General features: G+C 44.5%; 1 protein-coding gene across 1 annotated transcript in view; it reads left to right on the top strand.

Moving 5' to 3' along the window:
• Positions 1 to 12,933, top strand: part of MDGA2 (MAM domain containing glycosylphosphatidylinositol anchor 2) — a 1,648,575-nt gene that overhangs the window by 272,681 nt on the left and 1,362,961 nt on the right. The window lies entirely within an intron of this gene.

Here is a 12,933-nt window from a genome sequence, read left to right on the forward strand (position 1 = left end):
TTATCTTGCTAACTTACTTATCCAGCTATGTTTGAAAATTGAGCCTTTGGTGTAAGGATAGTGGTATCTTGTTCTGTAGTGCGTGTGCAAAGCAACTAAATGAATGATATCTAGGGCAGGTTAATTTGGCAGAAGCCAGTGGGGAGAGAAAAGAAGGGCCAGTTGGGAGGAATGAAGATCTTTATTAGGGTTGCAAAAGAACAGAAATTGGGAGAGATAATCAGGGCCATATTGTTTATACCCCAAAGACAAAGCAAAATGTTTTGAATTGAATCCTGTCTTCAATTGCCTGAGCAGTTGCCTTAAGATAGGTCTTATGTGGTCAGATGTATTGACTCAAACCAAAATTCTAACAGCTGTACTTTGTAGCATTCCATGGAATAGAGAGTTACAATAGTGAACCCTGAGGAATACTAGCCCAGCCGGGCTCCATCTTCTATTCACTACTGCCACCTTTGGTGGCTTCACAAACTGTCTAAATAAAGAAATATTCTGTGTTTGTGTGTCCAGAGCTGAGCCTGACCTGTGACCCCGCACAGGACCTTCCCCCGTGGGCATGGTCAGCTGCCACAGTGTCCAAGGGTCCACCCAAATCTTACAAAACATAACAGTTATTTGGGCCTGGTATGAGTGAAGGAGGAAGGCATATAAGGCATATAGTGAAGGATGAGCATTAAGTTTTATCCGTGAAGAATTTTGCAAAGTCCTCAACTGAAGAACCATCAGCAATAATAATAGGTGTCTCAGGATCAGCATCTGAGAGTTTCCATATCAGTTTAAAAGTTTCCTAGTGTGGTGTTTTGATAGTTCTGTCTGTTTGGTGATATAGTCTTTCTTTTTTCTTTTCAAATGGGTGTTCTATATTTCTTTGAGTATTCCATGCAGATGCATAGGTTGGTCTTGGTTCTTTGTTTTGTCATTTCCTTTCGAGTTGATGGAATTGTTGCATTGTTGCCTTTATAGAACCAGGGGGAGTTCTTGCAGGTTCTGGTTGGATCCTACCTGTCCTGCCAACTATCATCTCATCTCCCATTCTCCCTTCTCCCTTTTGCCTCCAAAATACTTGAATGTGCTATTCATCACCGCTGTCTTGATTTTCTTATATCTCAAGCCATTTTTTATCCACTCCAGTTTGGTTTTCACCCTCTACATTCAACTGATATAGCCCTTACCAAAGTTTCCAATGACCTGTTTATGGCTAAAGCCAAAGGTCTTTACTCTGTCCTTATCCTCCTTGACCTATTTGCTGATTTTGACATTGTTGACCATTACCAGTCCTTGGTACTTTGTCCTCACTTGGATTTCAGGACTCTGTCCTGTCTTGGTTATCTTCTTACCTCTCCCAATACACTTTTAACGTTTCCTCTGGTGGTTCTTCCTCTACTACCATTCCACTATCGGTTGATGTACTTCATATTTTTGTCCAGGGCCCTCTTCCCTTCTCACTGTATATTAATTATCTTGGTACTCTGATTTCCTCTCATGGCTTTCAATCTCATTTTTATGCTCATGACTCCCAGATCTACCTTTCTACACCAGAAATTTCAACAGAAACTCAGACCCAGATCTTGGCCTGCTTGTGTACCACTTCTGCCTGGATGCTCTACCGCCACCTTAAACTCAACATGACCAAGACAGAGCTCTTTATCCAAATGGCAGATGAAATTTAATGTGGATGTACAAGGTGATGCATATAGGGAAAAATAACCCATGCTATGATTACACAATGTTGGGTTCCATATTAGGTGCTACAACCCAAGAAAGAGATCTAGGCGTCATAGTGGATAAGACATTGAAATCATCGGTTCAGTGTGCTGCGGCAGTCAAAAAAGCAAACAGAATGTTGGGAATTATTAGAAAGGGAATGGTGAATAAAACGGAAAATGTCATAATGCCTCTGTATCGCTCCATGGTGAGACCGCACCTTGAATACTGTGTACAATTCTGGTCGCCGCATCTCAAAAAAGATATAGTTGCGATGGAGAAGGTACAGAGAAGGGCTACCAAAATGATAAGGGGAATGGAACAGCTCCCCTATGAGGAAAGACTAAAGAGGTTAGGACTTTTCAGCTTGGAGAAGAGACGGCTGAGGGGGGATATGATACAGATGCTTAAAATTATGAGAGGTCTAGAACGGGTAGATGTGAATCGGTTATTTACTCTTTCGGATAATAGGAAGACTAGGGGGCACTCCATGAAGTTAGCATGGGGCACATTTAAAACTAATCAGAGAAAGTTATTTTTTACGCAACGCACAATTAAACTCTGGAATTTGTTGCCAGAGGATGTGGTTAGTGCAGTTAGTATAGCTGTGTTTAAAAAAGGATTGGATAAGTTCTTGGAGGAGAAGTCCATTACCTGCTATTAAGTTCACTTAGAGAATAGCCACTGCCATTAGCAATGGTTACATGGAATAGACTTAGCTTTTGGGTACTTGCCAGGTTCCTATGGCCTGGATTGGCCACTGTTGGAAACAGGATGCTGGGCTTGATGGACCCTTGGTCTGACCCAGTATGGCATTTTCTTATGTTCCCCCCAAGCGCGTCCCCTCTTCCTCCTTTCTCTATTTTTGTGGATAACATGGTCATCCTCCCAGTCCCCTCAGCCTGTAACCTAGGAGTCATCTTTGACTCCTGTCTATCCTTCTCTACTCATAACCAAACTCTGCTAAAATGTGCCATTTTTTCCTCTCTACAATTGACAAAATCTGTCCCTTCCTTTCTGAACACACTACCAGAACCCTTATCTACTCTCACATCTCCTCTTGTTTAGACTATTGTAACCTGCTCCTCACAGGTCTCACAACAAGCCAACTCTCTCCACTGAAATCTGTCCTAAATGGAGCTGCCTTACTTATCTTTTGCTACAGTCACTACACTCACATAACCTCTCTTCTGAAATCACCGCATTGGCTCCTTATCCGCTCCCGCATAAAGTTCAAGCTCCTCTTTCTCACCAATAAATACATTCACTCTGCAGCACCTCACTACCTCTCCTCTCTCTTCTCTCCTTAACCCCAACTTGTGCACTCCACTTATTGGACAAGTCATTCCTGTCTGTGCCCTTCTCCTCTACCGCCAATTCCCAACTCCATGCTTTCCACCTGGCTGCGCCGAGTTCTTGGAATAGTCTACCTGAACTGGTGCATCATGCTCCCTTTCTCACCATGTTTAAATCACATCTAAAGACCTATCTATTTGAAGCTGCTTTTAAATCTTAGGCCAGATTGTCTGTTTTTAGTCTCATTATCTTAACTTTTTTAACCATTGTCTTGCTTTATGAAATGCCCCAAGTCTCTTGTCCTGTATTTTTGTATTATTTGATTGTAAGCTCTATTGAGCAGGGACTATCATTTTTTTGTGTTTATACAGCTCTGCGTATGTCTTCTAGCACTATAGAAATGTTAAGTAGTAATAGTAGATAGTTTGAGTAGGGCTAAGGTTTTGATAGCTGTGGTGAATTAATTGTTCCAGTGTAGGATGTGCAGCCCCAGTATTTTTTATTTGGTTTGTTTTTTTTGTGTCTGGGGAGGGTCATTTTTTTCAGTTCATTTAATGTTACATTTGGTTTAGTTTATTTGCCAAACCAAAAAAATAAACCTTATTAAACATTAATAAAATCCCAAAACATACACATATTTAAAGGCTACTAGGGTATGTTGCAGCCAGAATCCTGCATGGGAGGTAATATAGATCTGGAGGCCTTATGATGGTGTTGATGTGTTCAAGGCTATTGTGAGGTGTGTGGCCATAACTGAATTGCAGATGCTGACTAGTTATTACTTTGTGTAAGGAAAATGTGCACTTTACAAGGTATTGTGGTAATGATGTTCTATACTGAATAGAAGAGCTGTCATTCTATAAGGACTAATTCTGATTGAATACAAGGGAGGAATAAAGGGAAAGGAGGGGTGTGATAAAAACATTTGACAGGTTTCAGTAAGACACAGGAAGTTGATCTAAAGCTGAAGGGAGAAAGGTTGAGAGAAAACATAAGATAATACTAGATGCCTGGAATAATCTACCAGCAGAACTGGTAAAAATCAGGAACAATACTGTGACAGAATGCAAGCATAGTTGGCATAGATATAGAGGATAATGGCAGGAAAAAGGGTACGAGGTTGTATTATTACAAATCAACCCTTCACTACTTTGAGCAGAAGCAATGAAAGAGGTGATAAGACCAAAAAAAAAAGAGTAGATAAAGGAAGCATGGTCTAGCAACAAACTGCAGGCCATAGAGTAGCCAGGTTTGAAACAGCAGGCTACAGCTCCTCTATAAGCCGGGTTGATGCAGAGAAGGTGGTGAATACCTGGAATGCCCTCCCGGAGGAGGTGGTGATGGCAAGGAGAGTGACAGACTTCCAAAAAACAGAGGATCCCTAGTGGCAAGAGAATGGTAGTGAAGCACCGGGCAACCTTCACTGAGTGACAGTTATAGCCCTGACCAGCAGTAAAGGCTTCATTGTGCTTCCTGGAAGGCATGGGGTAACCTGCATGGATTGGCGGTTGCAATCCCTAAAGAGGATATAGTGGGATTGGAGACTGAGTTCCATGTGAAAATTTGATCTACTTTGGGTACATGTGCATAAAATTATTGCTGGGCAGAATAAATTAGCCTGTTTGTTTTTTATTTACTGTCATTTACTATGTTTATTATACCAACAGTTTGGTGGTGACGGAGTAGCATCCAGCAAGGACATGGGGGACCAAACTGGCTGGTTGTTTGGGCAATACCCTCACTAGTTTTGATGGCTGTTTCAGTTATTATAAAATGTTGAGGTAAATCATGGGGGACTGGGTTAAGTTGTGTTCCTCATTTGTTCTCTATCATTTTGGGTGGATGAGTATACAACAAAAATTGACTTTGATAGAGAGAAACATTCTACAAACAGTCAAGCTTCTATAACTGATAGCTGGGATATTCAACTAGAAGTGTAGACTAAAATAACTGTTCAGACTGGATAGGCCAATTGCCTTTATCTACCATCAACTATTATGCTACTGTGTATATTTTTACGTTGGATGCTAGTAGTTCAACATGCTTGCCAGACAGAGCCCCGTAAGCAGCTGTGCTTCTGCTGAATTTCTAGGAGCTAATTTTCAAAGAATTTAAGCTCTTAACATTTGGAGTTAGGATCCTAAATTAGCCCTTTTGAAAATTTACTAGGGCTGAGTACCTAAATTTAGGGTCCTAGTTTCATTAGGCTCTTCAATTTAGGAGCCTAAAAAGCAGGTGGCTACAGGGGTGGAGTTAGGGTAGGGAAACAAAGTTAAGAGCTTAGCACTGATTTTCAGAACTAGGCACTTAATTTAGAATCCTAAATTTAGGTAAATAGCAGGCCTAAATTTATGAGCCTAACTTTTAACATAGAAACACAGAAACATAGAAGTGATGGCAGAAGAAGACCAAATGGCCAATCTAGACAGCCCAGCAAGCTTTCACACTTTTTTTTTTCTCTCTCATACTTATCTGTTACTCTTGGCTCTTAGTAACCTTTTTTATTCTATTTCCCTTCCACCCCCGCTATTAATGCAGAGAGCAGTGTTGGAACTGCATCCAAGTGAAATAGCTTAATTAGTTAGGGGTATCAACCACCTCAATAAGCAAGCCACACCCATGCTTATCTGTTTATCCAGACTATGTAATTCAGTCCTTGTTGGTTGTTGCCTGAATATAGATCCATGTTTCTTCATTCTCCCCTGCCGTTGAAGCAGAGAGCCATGCTGGCTATGCATTGAAAGTGAAGTTTTAGGGCCCTAAATTTATGTTAATACTCAGCTGAAAACTGAGGTACCTAAGTTCAGCTAAAAATAGGTACCCAATTAAGTGCCTAATTTAGAGTCTTAAATTTAGGAGGTCAGCTCTTTTTTGAATAACTATCCCCTAGCTTTTACTTTCCTACCAGCTCATCATAAGACCCAGCTGCTAATTAATTCTATTATAACAGACAGACTTGGCTAAAAATACAGTAAGAAAGTTATGAGAAGCATTATCATCTATGTTTTTCACAGTGTGTCCTGTTCAAATCTACAAGTGGCTTTAGTAAAAACAGTAAGGTATTACAGTCCCTGGCAGGATTGCAAAGTTAGCCTGATAAATTTATCGGGTTAACTTTGGAGGAATATTTGGTGATGTTGTAACGTTTGACCAGTCATGGGAAGGCTCCGTGACCGGCCGCGCTTACCCGCGAGTGCCTCTGACGCGGAAGGGATGCTGCCATGCTGCTCCTGACCTGGGCCTCCTTATATGTGCGCATGAGGGACACACTTCTGCCGGCACCTAGTGATGACATCACACACCTGGGTACTTAAGAATCCGCTTCACTATAGCAGTCGCCTCAGCAGCAGATCCCCTTGTTCTTGCAGTGCATGCTACTATCATGTGTTTGCCTTGCCTTGTCTTTCTCCCTGCCTAGCCTTGCTGTTTCTTGCCCTCTCTATATTGCCTGCCTTGCCTTGTTGTTTTCCATGTCTTGGTCCCCTGTCCTTGTCTGTCTGTCCATCTGTCTCTGCCCGACTCCTGGTTTTGACCTTGGCTTTGGACCTTGATTATGCCTTTGGACTGCCGCCTTCCCTGACCTTAGCATGGACCTCAACACTGTCTGATCACCACCTGCCCCGACCTTGGGCTGGACCTTGACACCATTTGCTCGCTGCCTGCCCTGACCTCAGCCAGCTACTCGACTTCATCTGACCGCTCCTTACAGGACTCTCGCCTCAGCCCTGCTGGCCCCTGGATCCCAAGGACTCAACCCGCAGGGAACGGGGCTTGTATAGGTGAAGCTCTAGACCCAGTCCTAATAAAAGCGGGTCCACCTGCTGACAGTGTGGGCCTAATGGGTTTGGCTGCTAAACTGCATCAATCATGCCACAGTCCAGGGGCTCACATCCGTGACAGGTATTACTGCACTACTGAGTATAGCTGGTTTTCTTAAAGATAATTGGATTACTAGGACTACTCTTTAGCATGACTAGAGCTAGCCAGAGGAGTTATCTGGCTAACTCTGAATATCACTTAGCTGGATAACTTAACTTGCTAATTTAACTGGTCCACAGAATGCCCTTGTAATGCCCCCTTGTTATTTTTTTAAATTTTGTGGAATTCACCAATCACCATTTTGCAAAATACAGCAATATTTTTTTCCCATATGTATGTCTGGAGATAGATTTTAATTGGCTATCCTTTCATATACCCTCTTTTCTTCACCCACTATTTTGTAGCACAATACCATGTTGGTTAATAGAATTCCAATTCAGTATAAATAAAAATCCCTTAAAAATCCATTGAATAGTTGTTCTTTAAAATACATCCAGCCTGTCTTTACTCCGGCATACAAAACTGTATTAAAATCAGTCTCTGTAGGGGAAACTGACTTGTGATGGTCATATTGTGTTTTCCTGCTGTCAACAGGGTTAAAAGCTACTCTAGAGGTAGCAGGGGAAAGGAATCACAGTTTTCTAAGACAGCTCAACCACATTAGCAATTTTCTTCCATTTTGACAAATTTTGATTGTATCTTGTTAGTATCATATACATTTACACTAATAGGTTACAAAAGGGCTTAGCGTGTTTGTGCAAAGTGCAGGGGTCTTTGTAGGTATTTGATTATCACAGCAGTATGTGAAATGGCAAAATCAGCATGCTGTTTCATTTTTCCTATCTATAGATTGGTTTTATGAATCATCTGGGTATTTTATGCTCAGAGTAAGAAGAACACAGTGCTTTGGATAAAAAAAAATCAAGCAAAAGCAGGAAACAAATTTTATGTACAAACATGTTTTGCACAGTGAGACACCTTTAGGAGGTGAACTTAGACATAGAAGCAGGGCAGGCGCTTCCATTAGGCAAACTAGGCGGTCGCCTAGTGTGCCAAAATTTTGGGGGTAGCAAAATCCCACCAGCTCAATGCCCAGAGGGGTGCTGTGCCAAGGCCAATTCCATAGAATGGAGCATTGTGTTGGAGCCACTGCCGTCATAGGAAGGGGCGATGTGCTGGAGCCACTGCCGTCATAGGAAGGGGCGATGTGCTGGAGCCACTGCCGTCATAGGAAGGGGCGATGTGCTGGAGCTACGGCCAGTAGGTAAGGTGGGGGAGGGAGGTGTATGACTGAAGGTTCACTGAGGGTGCCAGATACGCTTGCACTGGCTCTGCATAAAATCAGAAGTGTCAAATTCGGTTCCTCATAAGTCACAAACTGATATGATTTTAAGAATGGTTAAAATATGTAAATTTGCCATAAACTAGATCCATGAATACAAATAAATCTTCTGAACATTTATTGTGGATATGCTGAAAACACAACTGGTTTTAGGTCTCAAGGATCAGAGTTTAATACCCTAATAAGGACTTAAATCTAATGGTTTTCTCTCATTTTGCACTTTTTATAAATCAGGTTTATAGGGCCCTGCTTTCTGTAAGAATCCCTTTGGAAAAAAATGAAAAATAAAACTTTTATTTGCAGCCTTTTTATTTTAAACCAACCTTCACCTATAAATTTCTGGGTTTTGCAAAGGTGAAAATCAGTTTAAATTGATTTTCACCTCAATTTCAAAAACAGCTGCAGGCCTGTGATGCATTCCAGCATCTCTTCTAGAAAACAGATAATGGGACATGCACAGCCTGGACTGTGAATGCAGTAAAAAAAAATGGGGGAGCAGTGTGCACATGCCAGGACTGCATGCACACATCACAGGAGTGAGAAGGAGGTTACTAGTGAAAGAGAGAGACCGGATCCGCCGCCAAAGCCGGAGTCGCCACGAGAGTTGCATCACAGAAGGGAGGTCAGAGCAGTTGCTGCAGCAGCTTTTGGAGAAAAATAGAAGGGCTAGGATACCTAAACGTGCCCACCCTTAACGGTCCGCCGCCGGGACGGCAGACTCACTATCCTCCGGTGCGGCATCAGTCTTCCTGGGCATATCGGGGGCGGGCCACTTGCGAGAGTGTGCCCCCCCCGACGTGCCCATGATGTCATTGGGCTGCAATTCGCTCTGGCAGAGCATCGCAGCACTGATTTAAGCCTGCCTCACCACCGCCATCGCCCTTTTTCCTGTGATGGCAAGGCCAGGCGAAACTAGAGATGTGCATCATTTTTTGTGTTCGTGTCGTTCTTCGTTTTTCGGCCACCATGGGAAATGTCGTTTTTTTTCGGTTCGGGTCTTTTTTTTCACGAAAAATCGATTTTTAGTTAGTGCGCGCTAACTCCCCGTTAGTGCGCGCTAACTCCCCATTAGTGCGCACTAACTCCTGTTAGTGCACGCTAACAAAAACCGTTAGATTTTGTTACTTTTTGTTAATTTTTGGTAGATTTTGTTAGTGCGCACTAACGGGAGTTAGTACGCACTAACGGGGAGTTAGCGCGCACTGACTCCCGTTAGTGCGCACTAATCAGAAAAACGAATTTTTGCGAAAAAACGGGAAAATCCTGATTTTTTTCGGGCTCCCTGAAACATGCCGAATTGGACAATTTCGTTGCAATTTTCCAATTCGGCAAAAACGAATGCACATCTCTAGGCGAAAACCCCACCCACCCCATCTCAATTGTTTATATGCATATAATACGAATAACAAATGACAGTTAAAGAGTTTCTAGAGTGATTATTTATATTGTAATATTTATAATGGTTATTAATTCTGCCTTTCAATGTTGTTTAGTTCTCTGTTAATTATTACAGTGTACAAATGTACGAACATATGTCGCAGCTTTAGGTGGGTGCATGAGTCATGGCCGAATTTAGTAGGCTGGAGAGGGGTCCCCTTGCTAGAAGGAGCATGGCATGGGGCCGGTGGTAGGGGCCGCCTTGCTTGGAGACACGGCAGGTGGCACCCTGAAGTGCTGGTTTGCTACTGTCATGATATGATGGGAGACTCGTGCATGTCAAGGTTATTAACTATATAATAAAGCTGCAGCCTTTATTACCACATAAAAAAGCATTTGTCTCGTATTGTTCTGTATTGTTTCTCTGATTACTGATTGCGATAGCAAACGGAGCACCACCCTGAGCATCGGCGGTCGCGACGTTAAGGCTGGAGTAACAATTAGAACTGCACTGGAGAGAGAAGGAAGGCCAAAGTCACCATTGGAGCCACTGCTGAATGGGGAGGCAGAGGGAACTATGCTTTTCTGGGAGGAGGGGAGAAGAAGAAGACACTGGGATGGGTGATGAAAAAAGAGGAATGCTGGGGGGAGAGGGAAGCAAGAGGCAAGGTCCTAGGAGAGGGGGAAGGCAAGAAGGGCGATTCTGTGGGAAAAGAGACATGTTGGGAAGAGGTATGATGCTGAGGAGAGAGGGGAAGACGAAAGAAAGGAGAGATGCCGAAAGAGGGGAAGGACTGAGAGGAGATGGGAGAAAGGGGGAAGAAAAAGGGTGACCCGCTGCCCGGTTTTGAACCGGACAGTCCAGTTTTCCAAGCTGTTGTCCGGTGTCTGGTTAAGAGTATAACCGGACACTATAAAACTTGGTCAAGGCACAGTGGCAGGGCCGAGGGCCAAGGTGTTGCTCTGGGCCTGGCTCAATCGGCCATATGTTCTCTGTTTCTAAGTGGCTGGTCGCAGACACAGCCACAGCAGGAGATGCAGAGAGGAGAAGAGGCATTGCATATGCTCCGGCTCGGCATAGGCCAATGGCGGCCACAGCAACTCCCTACTGCTTACCTGGCCCAACCCACTTCTTAAAGATGTAACTTCCATCGTGAGCATGCTTAAAAAACAAGCAGCAAAACCTGTGGGCCCTTTGTGCTGTCGCTGCCAGGATCATCCTTCTCTTGCTGCTGCTGCAGCTGCCCCCCAGGCGGCGGGAGTTGGAACTTGCCTTTATTTCGTTTTAGATGCCTCCCTGATCTGCGTAGGGCCTCGGCAGCAGAATCAAAGAAAGGCAGAGGATGTGGATGGTTGATGGGCAGAACTAAGAGAGCTGGGGAGCAGGGGGGAGAGAGGAAGAGGTGATGAGAGCTGGGAGAAGAGAGAAGTGGGCAGGAGCAGCAGAAAAAGGGAAGAGGGAGGTTAAAGAGAGAGGGGGAAGAGGCAGGAAAACAAGGATGGGGAGAATGAGGGGACTGAGTGGAGAGGATGGAGCAAGTTTGGTGGGGTGGGGAGGGGCTGAAGAGAGAAGAGGAGGATGAGGGGAGAGCTTGGGTGCTAACTGCTGAAGGGTGAAGAAGAGCGGGCTGGGAGCTGAGGTAAGGGGCTGGGAGCAGAGGAGATAGGAAGGGATTTCTCTCCTTCCACCCCATCCCAGCCCTCCTTCTCCATCTTTTCTCTCCTCCTATCCACACTGCCTTTTGCTCGCGATCTCCTTCTCTCAACCTCCACCTCCTCACCTTTTCTCCCTTTGCCCCCACTATCTCCTCCCTTCCATCTCTCTCCTCTTCCCTGATCTCACACACCTCTTTTCCCTGCTTCCACCTCTCCTTCTCTTGCTCTCTCCCTCTTGCCCCCACTCCTATCCACCTCCTTTAAGAAAAAGGGCAAAGACTTGGTGACCCCAACATAATACCTTAATCATTTTTTTTTCTGGGGGGAGGGGTGGTATTAATTTTTCTTACGGGGCTGTGCAGGCAGGAAGGAGGAAGAGGAGTACCTAGAGATTTGGACGTGACTTTTACTTTGGCCGCAACACAACAACAGAAATAGCATGCTTCCCTGCTCAGCTGTCGGCGGGATGAGGTTCACTGGTGGCCACATGGGCCTCCCTGTCGGTCATCAGTGCCTTCCTAAAGCCCTGCGGCCAGGGGCCTTGGTCTCCCCTGCCTCCCCCCCCTTGGTAAGCCACGGGGTTTTGGTGAGATTCGTTCTGCCCGGCTGGCAAACCAGTTCCTCCGCTGCTAGCAGGCAGTCACACTCATGCAGGGACAATTCAGCTGTACCAGCCTCTTCCCATGCAGGTTGAGCCTTTGGGTTCTGAGGCTGGAAGAACTTAGGCATCATCAATAACCAGGCCAAGGTCAGGCCAGGTGGAGAGCAGGCACATTTGTATCCGGGCAAAGGGCAGGTGGAGATCAGGTGAATGTAGCAACACATACTGCAGGAAAGGCATAGCAGGGATCCTGTTGCTGAGGCGCTGGCTGGTGGAACTGAGCTTCTTTATATACCAGAGCTGGGATGACATAATCAGTCTGCACCCACAGGAAATGCTGGTTGCATGGTCTATAAAATGGCTACAGGAAGTGCAAGTGGTTTCAGCCAGGCCCTAGGATGCAGCACACTACAGGAAGCTCTGCCAGAAGAGCGTGAGGTAAGGGGCATTACAGTATCCCCTCTTCCAAGCTCCCTCCCCAGGCCTTTGAGCTTGGGTTTGTGGGGGAAGAATCCATGAAATTCTCTGGTGAACTGGGGAGGTTGATGGTTATTGGTAGGTTCCCTGGTATTCTGTTCTAGACCATACCCTTTCCAAGAGGTAAAATAATAACATTTTCTCCATTTCCTTTTGGTGTCCAGGATTTTTTGAACCTCATATCTCTTATGTGGTTCATTAGTACGGGGGCCAGAAATTCAGAGAAGCAAGGAGTGAACTTTGACAAGGGAGTCTTGGGCTGGAGATCCTCAGTGCTCAACCAGACTTTATCCCTTGAGTTAAACTGGGGTGTGGGATGGTTATTTTTGCCAACCCTGACCAGGGATGCGGAAAGCTTGAAGGATCCACATTCAAGGTTCTTCTTTATATTATCAGATATCACCAGTGTCTCAAGAACAGATCAAAGGTGGGCTCTGCCATGAAGAGATACCTTGTCAGGGCGGAGGTCAATTGCACCATCGTAGGTCTGGTTAACTGGTGATGTTTCTACTTGTTGCTTTTTAGTGTCCTTCTTGTAAGTCATATAGACTTGTGGGGTCTCATGTGGTAGTAGGAGTATGGATCAAGTGAAGGTCAGTGTTAGGGGAACTGATTTTAAGCACTTCTGGGATCAACAGGGTCCCCTCTAACTAATTTTTGC

Source organism: Rhinatrema bivittatum, chromosome 4 (assembly GCF_901001135.1).
Source record: "Rhinatrema bivittatum chromosome 4, aRhiBiv1.1, whole genome shotgun sequence".
Lineage (NCBI taxonomy): Eukaryota > Metazoa > Chordata > Amphibia > Gymnophiona > Rhinatrematidae > Rhinatrema > Rhinatrema bivittatum.